This window comes from Lepidochelys olivacea (assembly GCF_965140295.1).
Source record: "Lepidochelys olivacea isolate rLepOli2 genome assembly, chromosome: 8".
Lineage (NCBI taxonomy): Eukaryota > Metazoa > Chordata > Testudines > Cheloniidae > Lepidochelys > Lepidochelys olivacea.
Window position 1 is genome coordinate 71,891,624 of NC_140418.1, and position 12,309 is coordinate 71,903,932.

Consider the following 12,309-nt stretch of genomic DNA (forward strand, 5'->3'; position numbering starts at 1 on the left):
GTGCCTGTTACGGATTACTAGAAAAACTCAACAGCTAGAATTTTAAACTGTGGTATTCAGACAAATCAGAGAGAACAATGCATTGTGTTCTCTGTTGCAAAACTCAATAGACATAGAGAGTAAATTATAATAATACTTTGCACTTCTAGAGTACATTCCATCTGAGAATCAAAAAGTAATTTGCAAATGTTAATGAATTAGTCCCACAACCTGCTTTGAGGTAGGGGATTACTATTATTCCATCTTCACAGAGGAGGAAATTGAGGCTCAGAGAGGTTAAGTGACAAGTCCAAGGTCTATGTTTTAACCACATAACCATCTTTAATCTAGTATTATTACATCTTAAATTCACCCTTTTCAAATACAATATGTACTGTTCTGATACAAATAAAGTTTTATTGTAAAAAACTGTTGAAATTCTTTATTGAATTGTTGATACTAATCCAACTTCTCCATTTGCATTCTAGTTCTTAAAAGAAACAGCTTTAAAAAAAACCTAAAAGAAAAGAAAACATGAAAATCAATATCAACTCTGTCCAGGACCATATTGTACCTCTCTATCAGAATGCTGCAAAGATGTTACAGGGTGCGTTTGTCACTTTAATTTCAGTGTGTGATTGCTTTTCTTATATGAGAATTAATTCTGTATTCATTATGGTGAAATGTTAAATTTTGGGCAGCTGATCAAATCCTGCAAATCACTTTGTTCCTCTGCTGACAAACAGGAGACGGCAGTGTCCCTAATCATTGTGTGTGATCTTTCATTTGGTGTTATGTGTTCATACTTACAGACAAAGGGCGCTATCCTGCAAGATGCTGAATACCTTCACCTCTCCTTGATTTCAGTGGGAGTCCAGGGGTGCCTGCCAGATCGCTGTGGACCCTCAGCACCTTGCAGGATCAGGACCTATAGCACATGTTTTTGTTGAAAATGGGAAGCTGTGATAACCGTTTGGAGTATTTTGGAAACAAATGGTTAGGCTCTATCCAAAGCTTAACAATACACATGACATGTGTTAGAACATCTATGTTTTTGAAAACATATAAGAGATTGGCACACTTATTTGTAGGTCATTTATCTCTCCTTTTCAGTCTCTGAATTCCTAAGACACCCAACATGTGCATTCTGCCCACATGCAATATTTTGAATTAACTACTGTAAACAGGAAAAATATAGAATTAGAATGATTTTAGCATTACATTTTCCCCTTTCCTTTTTAACCAATAGGGTATGCAAATGTTCAGTTAACTGGGCCTCATGTTTTCTCTTCAATAAATTGCTTTCGTTATGGCAAATAAATATTCATAAAGAAATGTGGACAATAAATCATTTTAAATAGTTCAAAGCCATTTTCTTTGTAGACTGCATATATTTTCAGCTGTGACTCGTCTTTAATATTTAATTCAAAAAGGATACTTGTAGAAGGACAATAGAGATAATGTGTCAAGTAGTAATTAAAACAGGGGGTAATGATTAAAACTGTTTTGATCTACATTGTGCTCTGTCAAATCCATAATCTTCTGTATTGGTTAATATGACTTTCTGCTCTGCTTCATATACAAAGTCAAAATAAACTTTCACTTAAAGGGACCACACAGCAAAAACACTGGGAGGGTCAGGTCTCCACCAGGGATGCAGAGGAAAGCTGCAATCTGGAGGCTAAGTATTGGTTTGGGAGATCTTGACTCAAATCTGAGTGACAATGAGTTTGTGGACTTCATCATAGTCTTCAGGCCACCTAAAAAATCATATATTTGCAACAATTCATAATCTCCTTTGACAAAAGGCTAGTGTCAAATTAGCAGGGATGCTGCTGGTCACTGTGTTTAGACCCTGTTTCAGAAAAATATGTAAGTATGCTGTAAGAGGGTAGTCTGTCTCTTTAAGGTCCAGTGAGCCTGGAGCCAGATAGACTTGTTCTGAAGTGGACCCCTTTAGAAACAGGTGTTTGGGCCTGTTGGAGGGGATTAGCACACCCCTCTGGGAAGGGATCAGGTGATTTCCTTATGAACACCTGATTCCCATAAAGGCTCAGTTGAAGTATAGAGCTACAGGAAATGGGGTGGTTTCTCTAGCATGCTTTACATTAGGGAGATTCTTTAGGTAGATAGCCTGTAGGAGGATTGAAGAAGAGTTGCTAGGCTCAGGAAGGTTCTGGTGTTTTGTTGAAGATTGTAAATGATAGTTTCTAGAAGTGGACTTCCTCTGCTTCATGTTCTAATGATGTCTGTCACAAAATGAGCCAAATCCTCAACTAGTATTGATAGCAGCTGAGCGATGCTCATTTACCACAGTTAAGAATCTGGCCTGTTAACTTTCCCCCCCTTTGTTTACTAAACATTTTAATTTTCATTTTAATGCATGGAGAACTATTTCACTGGGTCTCTGTGCATGCAGTAATGGGAAACATGTTCAACTGTAGATTAGACATCTCCATATCCTCCTAGTTTTTAGAGTATGTTTGTTTTACCAGCAGTTTAGTACTTACAGCTATACTTCCCCCATGGAGTAAAGATGTTGCATTCAGTGTGATGTTCCGTTTTAACTTCACACCTTGCTGCAGCACACTTGGTAATGGGAGGTGATATACATTGTGAAATACACCATAAATAAAAGTAATTTGATATGCATGAAATATTTCTTAATGTTTTCCTGTTGTGGCAGACACAAAGAAAAGAAAAGCTATATTATCCCCTAACTGGCATGTTTCTTCTTCTAAGTAGCTGAAAATTGAGAAGCTAACTAGTATTTAAAATCATCCTGACTAGAAGGAACCACTAATCCATCCTGCATTGTGGCTGGATTAATTCCATTATTTCCAAACCTTCTCTTTCAGAAAGATATTTTGTCAAGGCCCACTTTGGTGCCCTGGGCTATCTCCAAACAGAAGCCTGACTACCACTCATCAACATGTTGTGCATCCCAAGAGAGACAGGACCCATCAGACAGAAGGTAATGGATCTCTTCTTTAGATATAGCATATATATATATATATATATATATATATATATATATAGATATATTCCTTTATGCCCTGTGGACCTGTTAATTACTAGACTAAATACAGCAAAAGCATAAATAATACTTCCCAAAAAATCTCACAACTAGATGAAGCTTATATATAAAAACACACGGTTCATCTTAGGCACTACTTGAGCAAGGTATCCATTTATTTAAAAAAGAGTACTTACTTTTCCAATCTGGCACTGAGCTCACTCATTTTCTCTTGGATTGAGAAGAATGAATCCAAGACTAATAGGAGAGAAAGTAATTATGCTGAATACCAGGGTAGGGAAGAGCTTAAAGTCAGAACAAGCTGCAAGAGAGAATCACGAAAGCTAAGAACAGAGGCAGGGAAGGAACAACAGAATATGGGGTGGGGGGAATGTAAAGGGGAGACTGGGGAGAAGAGCACAGGCAGTAAGGGGGTGCTACTCAGGCATTTAAAAGCATTGGGGGTGGAGAAGAAGTAGGAAACCTAAACACAAAAAGCAAGAGGCTGGGGCAGGATGGAGAAAGTGGGAGGCACAACAGAACATACCAAGGTCTATCTTGGAAAAGAAAAAAGTTTGAGACAAACACACACAGGCATTTATCTGTATTTCTGAGAAACCTCCCACCGCTCTGTTCATTTGAGGTGGGCAGAGAACAGGTAGAGGGTGATGGCTTAATGCTGCTGATGAATCTTGAGACTAATTTATTCGGCTTTGGACATCAGTCTGAAAGCTGGGATGCAAGTCTCTTGTTTAAAAAAACCTAAAATAAAAAGTTCTTAAAATCCTAAATCAGTAACAGAAGTGAAAGTAACTTCAATGGGAGCTGCAGCTGCTCAGTGCCTGTGAAAATGATGCCAATTACTTAGAGGCCTACACATTAATTGAGGTGCCTAATGTTAGGTTACTGTGCACAAAATCTGGCTCAGATACATTTGAATTCTGAACACTGTACTGCACTTCTGTGTTTAATAATGTCATCGTCAGTAGCAAAGGAAGCACAAAGCTTTGAACTTCGTAATCTGGCCAATAAGCATTGGGGTGGATGGAATTTGAAATATTTTAAAATACATTTGCAGTCTTCAGTTCTCTATATAAGGTTTGATTGGGCCTCTAGTGAAGTTAGCAGGAGTAGAATCAAGCCCATATTCTGTTACTGATATAGTTTAGCTCTTACACAATGTTAGAAGTTCGCTCTTAAGTGTCTGATGTCCTATAAACAACATTGGTAGTCTCAGTCCAGTCATTAGTGGACATCCATCTACCTCACAATAGGAATCACTGTCTGCAGCCTTGTGAGGAAGATCAAATGGACATGAACCAGACCCCAGTTCTGGACTTAGATAGCATTGGAAACTCTGCAAGGCTACTGTCTGTGCTGTACATGTTGGGTGATATCGTGGCCCCGCTGAAGTCAATGGCAAAACTCCCATTCGCTTCAGTTGGACCTGCATTTCACCTCTTCTGTGCATTGAGGGCTGCCAGCACCCTTCAGTTGTGAAAAAGTTAACTAAAAGTAAATCTGAAGTAAATCCTCAATCCCTCTGTATTGTTCTTCTGTTAACAGAAAACTGAATGATACTAGCATATCTCTAGAATTTCACAGTGCACATAAATCAGCTATGCTTTAAATGGGATATCTTACAATGTACAGAAAACCAAGGTCTTGATCTGTGGCTGAGCAGTACTCAGGAGCGTGAGGTTGCAGTGGAAGCTTTAACCTACCACTTCGGTTTCTGATTCTGACCTGGCTGTGAGTCAGTCCAGTCCCGCAGTGTAACTCAGGCTGCTCTAATGCCAGTTGCCGATGGTTCCCAATGGGTGGTCATAGTCACAGGGGAATCTCTGGCACCAGCAGGAAGCCCACTCACATAACCCATTGTAAGGTGCATGACAGCAAGGATAGGTTGGCAGATTAGCTAATAAACCATTGTGTTCTTCCTGTGGGTAGGGTTGCCAACTTTCTACTCACACAAAACTGAGCACCCTTGCTCTGCCCCTCATCTGAGGCCCTGCCCCTGCTCACTCCATCCCCCCTCCCTCGGTTGTTCGCTTACCCCACCCTCCCTCATTTGCACATTTTCACCTGGCAGGGGATTGGAATGAGGGCTCTGGCTGAAGGTGCGGGCTCTGGGGTGGGGTCAGGGATGAGGGATTTGGAGTGCAGGAGGGGGCTCTGGGCTGTGGCTGAGGGGTTCAGAGGATGGGAGGGACATCAGGGCTGGGGCAGGGGGTTGGGGCGCAGGAGTAGATCAGGGTGCAGGATCCAGGCTGCGCTTACCTTAGGCAGCTCCCGGAAGCAGCAGCATGTCCCAACTCCAGCTCCTACGTGGAGGCATAGCCAGTCGGCTCTGCGTACTGCCCCATCTGCAGGCCCCGATCCTGCTGGCTGCGGCTCCCGGTCAATCAGAGCTGCAGAGCCGGCGCTTGGGGCAGTGTGCAGAGCCCTCTGGCTGCCCCTATGCATAGGAGCCGGAGGAGGGATGTGCCGCTGCTTCTGGGAGCTGCGCGGAGCCAAGGCATGTAGGGATCCTGCCTTATCCCTGCTGCGCCAACAACTGGACTTTTAATGGCCCGGTCAGCAGTGCTGACCAGAGCTGCCAGGGTCCCTTATTGACTGGGTGTTCCAGTTGAAAACCAGACACCTGGCAACCCTACCTGTGGGCAGTTACAATGGGATAGCATGAAGCAACCCTAACGGAGAGGAAATTCTGTCCTTTTAGAGTCTCTTGTAATAGAAACATAAACGGCTTTGATTCCCCTCTTTTAAATGGGAAAAACTTAACTGAGAGAAAGACTTTAATCAATACTTCGTCATTTAAACCTCAGTCAACCAAATTGTCCATGTTTGCAAACACTCCATTGTAGAGTTTCTCAGTCTTTCCAGAACTCAGTGGTGTCTTGATGAATAACATTTCTAACTGGATAATTTTGTAGCAAGTTATCATCAAACACCTAGACAGATCTTCTGCAATATTAGATATGCTTTGAAACGATCCCTTCAGCAATGTGCATGAGGGAATTACAAATTCATCAGTATACAAGTTTTTCAATTTTTAAATGTAATGGTTCACTGTTACCCTAGTGATAAAATACAAACTTGATTCGTTGGTTGATAGTATAAGTAACTACTAAATTAACATTTCACAATTAAAAATCATAATCCATAGGTACTACCCTATTTATAAAATATTTTAAATTAAATAAAAGCTATGAAATCTTCTAATTGCAAATCATATTTTCGTCTAACACATTAGACAAAGGCATTCTAGACATAAAGTCATCTAGTTCAAATCTCCTGTTTCCACCTTTTTAAAAGATGTATAACAAGTCATCAGTAAATGTAGATCCTACAATATTCATATTCAGATACCCAATTTCTCTTCTGCATACAGCTCCAGTCTAGAATTACATTCTCATATATTACTACTTCATTTTGGTGTGGAAGCAGCATGAACTGGAGATGCAGATTTAAAAGAAACTGTGTTGTAGAGAAAGCAAAACCAGTTAGGACTCATCCCTGTAAGATATTGGGAATCCTCAAATCCCACTGACCCTGGGCAGTTTCAACTCCCACTGGGGGTACTCAGCTATATCTTGTATGATCACAGCGTGCATTCCTAACAAGTAGCACATATTAGGTGGCCCATTAATATATTCAACACAAGCAAGAGTTGCAGAATCAGGCCTAAAGCAAATTATATTATTTATTATGGAATCACCAAGGGGCCCCAGTCATATATCAAGGCCTTCTCTGTTATGTGTTAACACAGAGCTCACAATATAAGAATAAGATGAGATAACCGATAAATGCAACAAACAGATCCAACAGTCACTCTTATACCGTTGTTCAACTGCAGAAATGAGAGTATATTCTCATTGGTATAAGTTGTCATAGCTCCATTGACTTCAATGGAACTCTGACAATTTACACTGGCTAAGAATCTGCCCAATGGTGCATTGCTTCATTTGTTTATAATAGCTTCAGTTATGTGACCATTATTGATTCCTTCTATGACTACGGAAAGATTCTCATTCTGCGCTCTTTTTCTTTGATTATTTTAAATATGCCCAGCAGCAATGATACAGACTCTAATTTACAGTGAGTGTAATATCACATCACATGTTTTTGATCATGTCAGTTGCTGAAATTTTTTTTAAATTAAATTGCTTTGGCAGTATATGGGTGCTTAAAACATGCCAAGGAATATGGAAGATATTCTAGTGATTTTTGAAGTATATTTATGCAGGACTGGGACAGTCATTCCACCGACAAAGGTTCGGCTGTCATAACAGGAGATTATTATGCAGTTTGGCAGGCTAAAATCTGGGAGCTTTAGGAGCTGTCATTGTGAGAGGTGATCATTCCTACAGATCTGGGAAAGGGAGTTTTTGGATATATTGGACATGGAATGTAAGAGCAAAAATCACATTATTTTGCTGGCACTTCTTTGTGAAATAAGCTTAACAGACAGCTTCAGCAACACCATGCAGTTGCTGCTTGGCTTAGATCCAGCACTGCCTGAGAGACAGTGCATGGTGCAAAAGGAATGGTGTGGCAATAGTAGATTCTGATTTTGTTCCTGCAAGTTGGGATCTTCTTGTGACAGCCCCTTTTATATAGACTCTGGTTGAAACAACAATTGTGTAAAAGAGAGGGACTTGCTCTGTGTAAAAGTTCTATTTGCAAATGTTGTGGTTGGCTGGACTGATGTTCTGCATAGGGTTTAATGGAAGATGAGACAGCACAGGGGAATTTGATGAAATGGTGTGGAATAGTGAGACTAAAGATTGGAGGCAAAGAACTGAGGCATGAGTGCTTTCTTGAGGGGTGGGGAGAAGGGAAGGTGTCAAGGTGGTTTATCCACCTGACAGCAGGCTCATACCATATCATATGGGGGAAGAGCAACCTTAGCAAACTAAGGGTTGATTGGCAGTACTTGTGATAATGGGTTACTTGCTATAGTGCAAATGAGCTTGGATAAGGAGAATTTTCTAATAACATTGACTCAGCTTGGCTTGATGTAGTGATCTCTTGTTCAATTAATTAAATTCAAGGGGAAGTGATGATACAGGCTGGCTTATCCTAATGACTTTCACTAGAAAAAGCTGGGATGAAAGCTATTCGCTCTGGAAGCAGTAGTGAAAATTTCCCCCATTCATGTATTGTAGGCACCTTCTGCAGGAATTCATTCCTTCTACTTATTCCATGCTTAGTGTCTTTCTGCTGAGACAGTCAGCAAGGTGGTCGTTATTACCAATTGTAATGATAGTTATGATGTAGTGCAATGTACTCATGGAACTTTGTCAAAATGGTCCAATAGACTACATCAGCTGATTTTAGACTGTTAGTACACCAAGGACACTCACTCTTGGAGAACAAATATTGCTATTATATATATGAGCATCAGTTATCCAATCTTCCATTAGGAAAGAACTTCACTGTCCTTTTTCCTTCTATATCCCCTAGTCCTTGGATGAAGCTGAATGTAATTTATAGGTATATCTTCTAACAGCTTTCCTTCATTTCCTGCATGTTCTTCCTGACCAGCTCTTGTAGAATTTGGGTGAAAAGAGGTCAGCTGGCTTCCAGGCAGCCTACTAGAGAGCAGCTCCCTCCTGGGAAAGTAAGAGTTACCTGGCCAATGGCAAGCTAATCTGAAAACAACTCCTTTCCTAAAGCTGCTGCTCTATGGAAAACCTCATTTAGGTTTTGTCTTCCTACTTTTCCCATTTGCTTTCTGGGCACCAAACTGCTAAGGGCCTACCTGCTGTGGAGGTGCTTCACTACCTTTCTTCACAGGTAAATTCCAACTGTTCGTTATTGGGAAAGGGTGAAATAACATAAGAATGGATTGTAACTTATTGCTGCTTTCCCCTGTTCAGTGAAAGGGCTGGTTCCTATCACGTGTGGATACTTGCCCACTAGGGACTGGAGTGAAATACCAACTAGGGTATTGAGCAGCCATCAAATAGGTAATCTCCACAGGACTAGATTTGAACTGGTGAGCCAGAAAGGAAGCTTCATGTCCCATTAATAGCCTTTGGAGTGATCTGGTATTCCAACAATGCTCCTCTTCCTATGTCTTTAAAATCAGACATAATTGTGGCATTGTAGAACCATGAAGTTTTTAATTGAGACGCCCACTATTTAGTCTTCTCAGGAGCAGAAACTAATAAACTGAGTAAATTAGGGGGCACCTTTTCAAGTGATGGGACTGCAAGAGTCAGTTGACTTCTGTGTCAAATACTCTGGGGTATGGGGTTCAACCACTTAATTCTTCACAGCAAATTAGAAATAGAACTCCAGCTGGTCCTGTCAAAAAGAGGCTGCTGTTTAGATTCCAATTCTTCAAGCTCCTCAAATGCTGGATTCAGATGAATGTATTAGAATTGCTGTTACTTGGTTGACAATTGCAGTGCATAAGAGAATTGTTTCAAAACGTGAATTTCTGTAAGGTATTAAAAAAGATGTAGTTTAAGGCATAAGATGTATTCTCCCCTTCATGGCAACTGTCTGTTAGTATTAATAGGACTTACATGTGCACATCAGAGCATAGCCTATTCTTCTTGCACATCTTAACATTCGTCAGTGGGCCTGGTCACACAGATTTTCTTGAACAATAATTAAACTCTGATTACTAAGCAAAATATGAATTTCCAGCATACAGACAGCACAGAGGAATAAGTTTCTACTGTTAGAATATTAACTCTTTTCTCCTAAGAAGAGAATATTTCCTGACAGTTGGCGAGAAGAGAAACTTCTTTTTGATATAGCAAAACAAATGAAAACCTTTTTTTAAGAGGTTCAGCATTAAATTCTGCTCTTAGCTCTTATAGTCATCAGCAGGAATTGTGTACCTGAGGTCTCTATTCAAATCCTGCCCTCCTTTATTATAGGTAAAGTTCCTAGTAGAGCCTATGGATAAGGCTGAGAGCCCAGTGGGCCTTTTCCAGATACTTCTAATTCTGTTTTTATTAGCGCAAATATAAGCATTTTAAATGCTTTGTATGCATTCTGGTTTCTACTACACAATAGGTTTTGTGGTTTTATATTAATGAGAATAGGCATTCCACCCATCATACATATGCACCTATATATAAGTAACTTCATTTTTAATGTCCACTTCAGTGTGCATGTTATGATCTTAGAGGCTGTACATGCCAGGGGACTCTGAAGGAGTCCTGCTCTAATATTCCTCCATTGCAGCCAGCAGGAATGGATAGCTAAATTGATTGTAGCAACAGTAAATTTCCTAAGGAAGCATTCTATGGAGTGGCTATTCCTCAACCCTTCCCCCTTCCTATCTTTCTCCAAAATTCCTACAGGTTTCCAAATGGAATTCATATGCAGAGGCAGACATGGGTTCTGGGGAGGAGGCAGGCTTGCAGTGGAACCATGATGGATCAGATTTTCAAAGGTAATTAGATTCCTAAAGAAGCAGATAAATCCCACTAGTGCCCTCCAAAGTGCCTAACCTGAAGTGCTTATCTGCATCTTTAGGTGGCTAAATACCTCTATTTTTACCACTTCCACATGTGTTGAACTTGCTTAGCTTTCCCCTGCTCAAGCACAGGGGAGGGGCTGGCTTCAATTTCCCTCCAACAGGTTCCTCTTTCCAGTCACTGGTTTGGCAGCCAGCAATAACTTATGTAGGCCTAAATTAAGGACCTTTGAGCACTTTCTTGTCCTAAAGGCTTTTTCCAACAGTGTCTCATTGCATGACCTATTACATACAGTGATCTGTTGTAGATGGTATATGAGGTGTCAGGCTCTGAAAGAGGCAGACCTCTTTGTGACCTCCCTCTGGATCGGAAGAGACAGGTAGCTTATTCTGGGCAGCCATGAGCTAGGCAGGGAATCACCTCTGAATATTTACCGGATTAAATGTTCCAGTTGTTACCTAATCAAGGATGTATTGCATCTGCTTCTCTAATAAGGCTAGAGCATAACTTAATGGAAGCTTGTTCTGCATGGTTGGGGCACCACAGTCATGGGACTGGGTAGCTAGTCTTCAAAGCTGCATGTCACTTGAAACCTGAAAGCCCTTTTATATATCTGATAAGGTCCCCATTCTCCAACACACTCTTATTTTCTCTCCCCACACGCCCACCCTACCCCCACAGACACTGAAACTGGCTCCCAAAGTGGAGCTCATGCAAGCCCTTGGTGGGGGGGAGGCATGTTGCCACAGGGGCTGTAGAAGTAGCACAGATGCACTCAGTCTTTGTGTGAATGGAACAACCCTACATGACTCTTCCAAAATCCATGAGACTTTTCCTATGGAGACCAGAAATTGGTCAGTTTGGAAGGTCACATCTTCTGCTTGTTCTACAAGGTGTTGAGAGAAGAGGGCAAACTACTTCACCCCTGATGGGGTAACTCTGTGGAAACTCAGTGACTTGAAATGGTGACATGGTCCTTCCATAGAGAAAAATCCACAGAAGGGATTTGGCCCAGCGTAACTGGGTTATTATTCCTTAGCATCTCTAAAATGAGGCCCAATATATTTTTCATACATATACAGTATGTTGGGGCTGATTTGCAGGGATGCTCAGCATACTCAATTACCATGTACAGAGAAAGGATCTGCAGGTGCTCAGCACCTTTGAATAATCAGGCCTTGTGGGAGTTTCTGTTTACACACATGCATGCAATACATCCTCTCTACCTATATTCTAGCAACATAGCGACCACAGCATGTCGCGGGGTAGGGCAGGGAGAAGGAAAGTGTCGAACTGCAGATGGACAATTTGACAGAGGTGTGCATGGAGGACAGTCTTCTAGTTAGTCAATACAAGCAGTATGAACCTAGTACTTAGACTCAAACTCAGCAACATAGGATTTGCCTAAAATATGTCATTACCATGGACAGAAAGAATTGAGTGCCAAATCTTTCCACCTACCACAATATCTTAGAAGAAACATTTGGTGGCATTTAAATAGAAAACATTACACTATGCCAGAAGAATGCTTTACTTTTTAATACCTCTGAGTTGTGTGATGACCACTGTCAAAGATGTTTGTGGTGTGAAAATATGTGGGTTCTCTTCCCTCGTGTTTTTTGTTCATGATGATCATATTGAAGTTTTTAGTCCATGCTACATCTAAAAAGTATGAAGCATTTTTGGAGAAAAGCTTTTGTTTACACTGCTACAGATGGCTGGAATAAATTAGTGGACTCACTAAACAGCAGTTCATTTTAGTTTAAAATGAATTTGGATACTTATCAAAGCTCACAGGGTGGCCATTTTATGTGACTTTACTTTTTTTTTATTTGGGTATGGAATTGTAAAGCACAAAAGCCATATCAA

The 12,309-nt window shown here is 40.7% G+C and overlaps 1 long non-coding RNA gene across 4 annotated transcripts in view; it reads right to left on the reverse strand.

Moving 5' to 3' along the window:
- Positions 1-385: 385 nt before the first annotated feature.
- The window catches only part of LOC311525598, a 46,698-nt gene continuing 34,774 nt past the window's right edge, over positions 386-12,309 (reverse strand). For 3 of the 4 annotated variants that reach the window (XR_014712816.1, XR_014712817.1, XR_014712818.1), the window contains 3 exons: positions 3,193-3,253; positions 790-907; positions 386-496 (listed from right to left, as the gene is read on the reverse strand). This is a non-coding gene — a long non-coding RNA (uncharacterized lncRNA). The remainder of the gene's footprint in view (positions 497-789; positions 908-3,192; positions 3,254-12,309) is intronic. The other variant, XR_014712815.1, reaches the window with a different exon arrangement.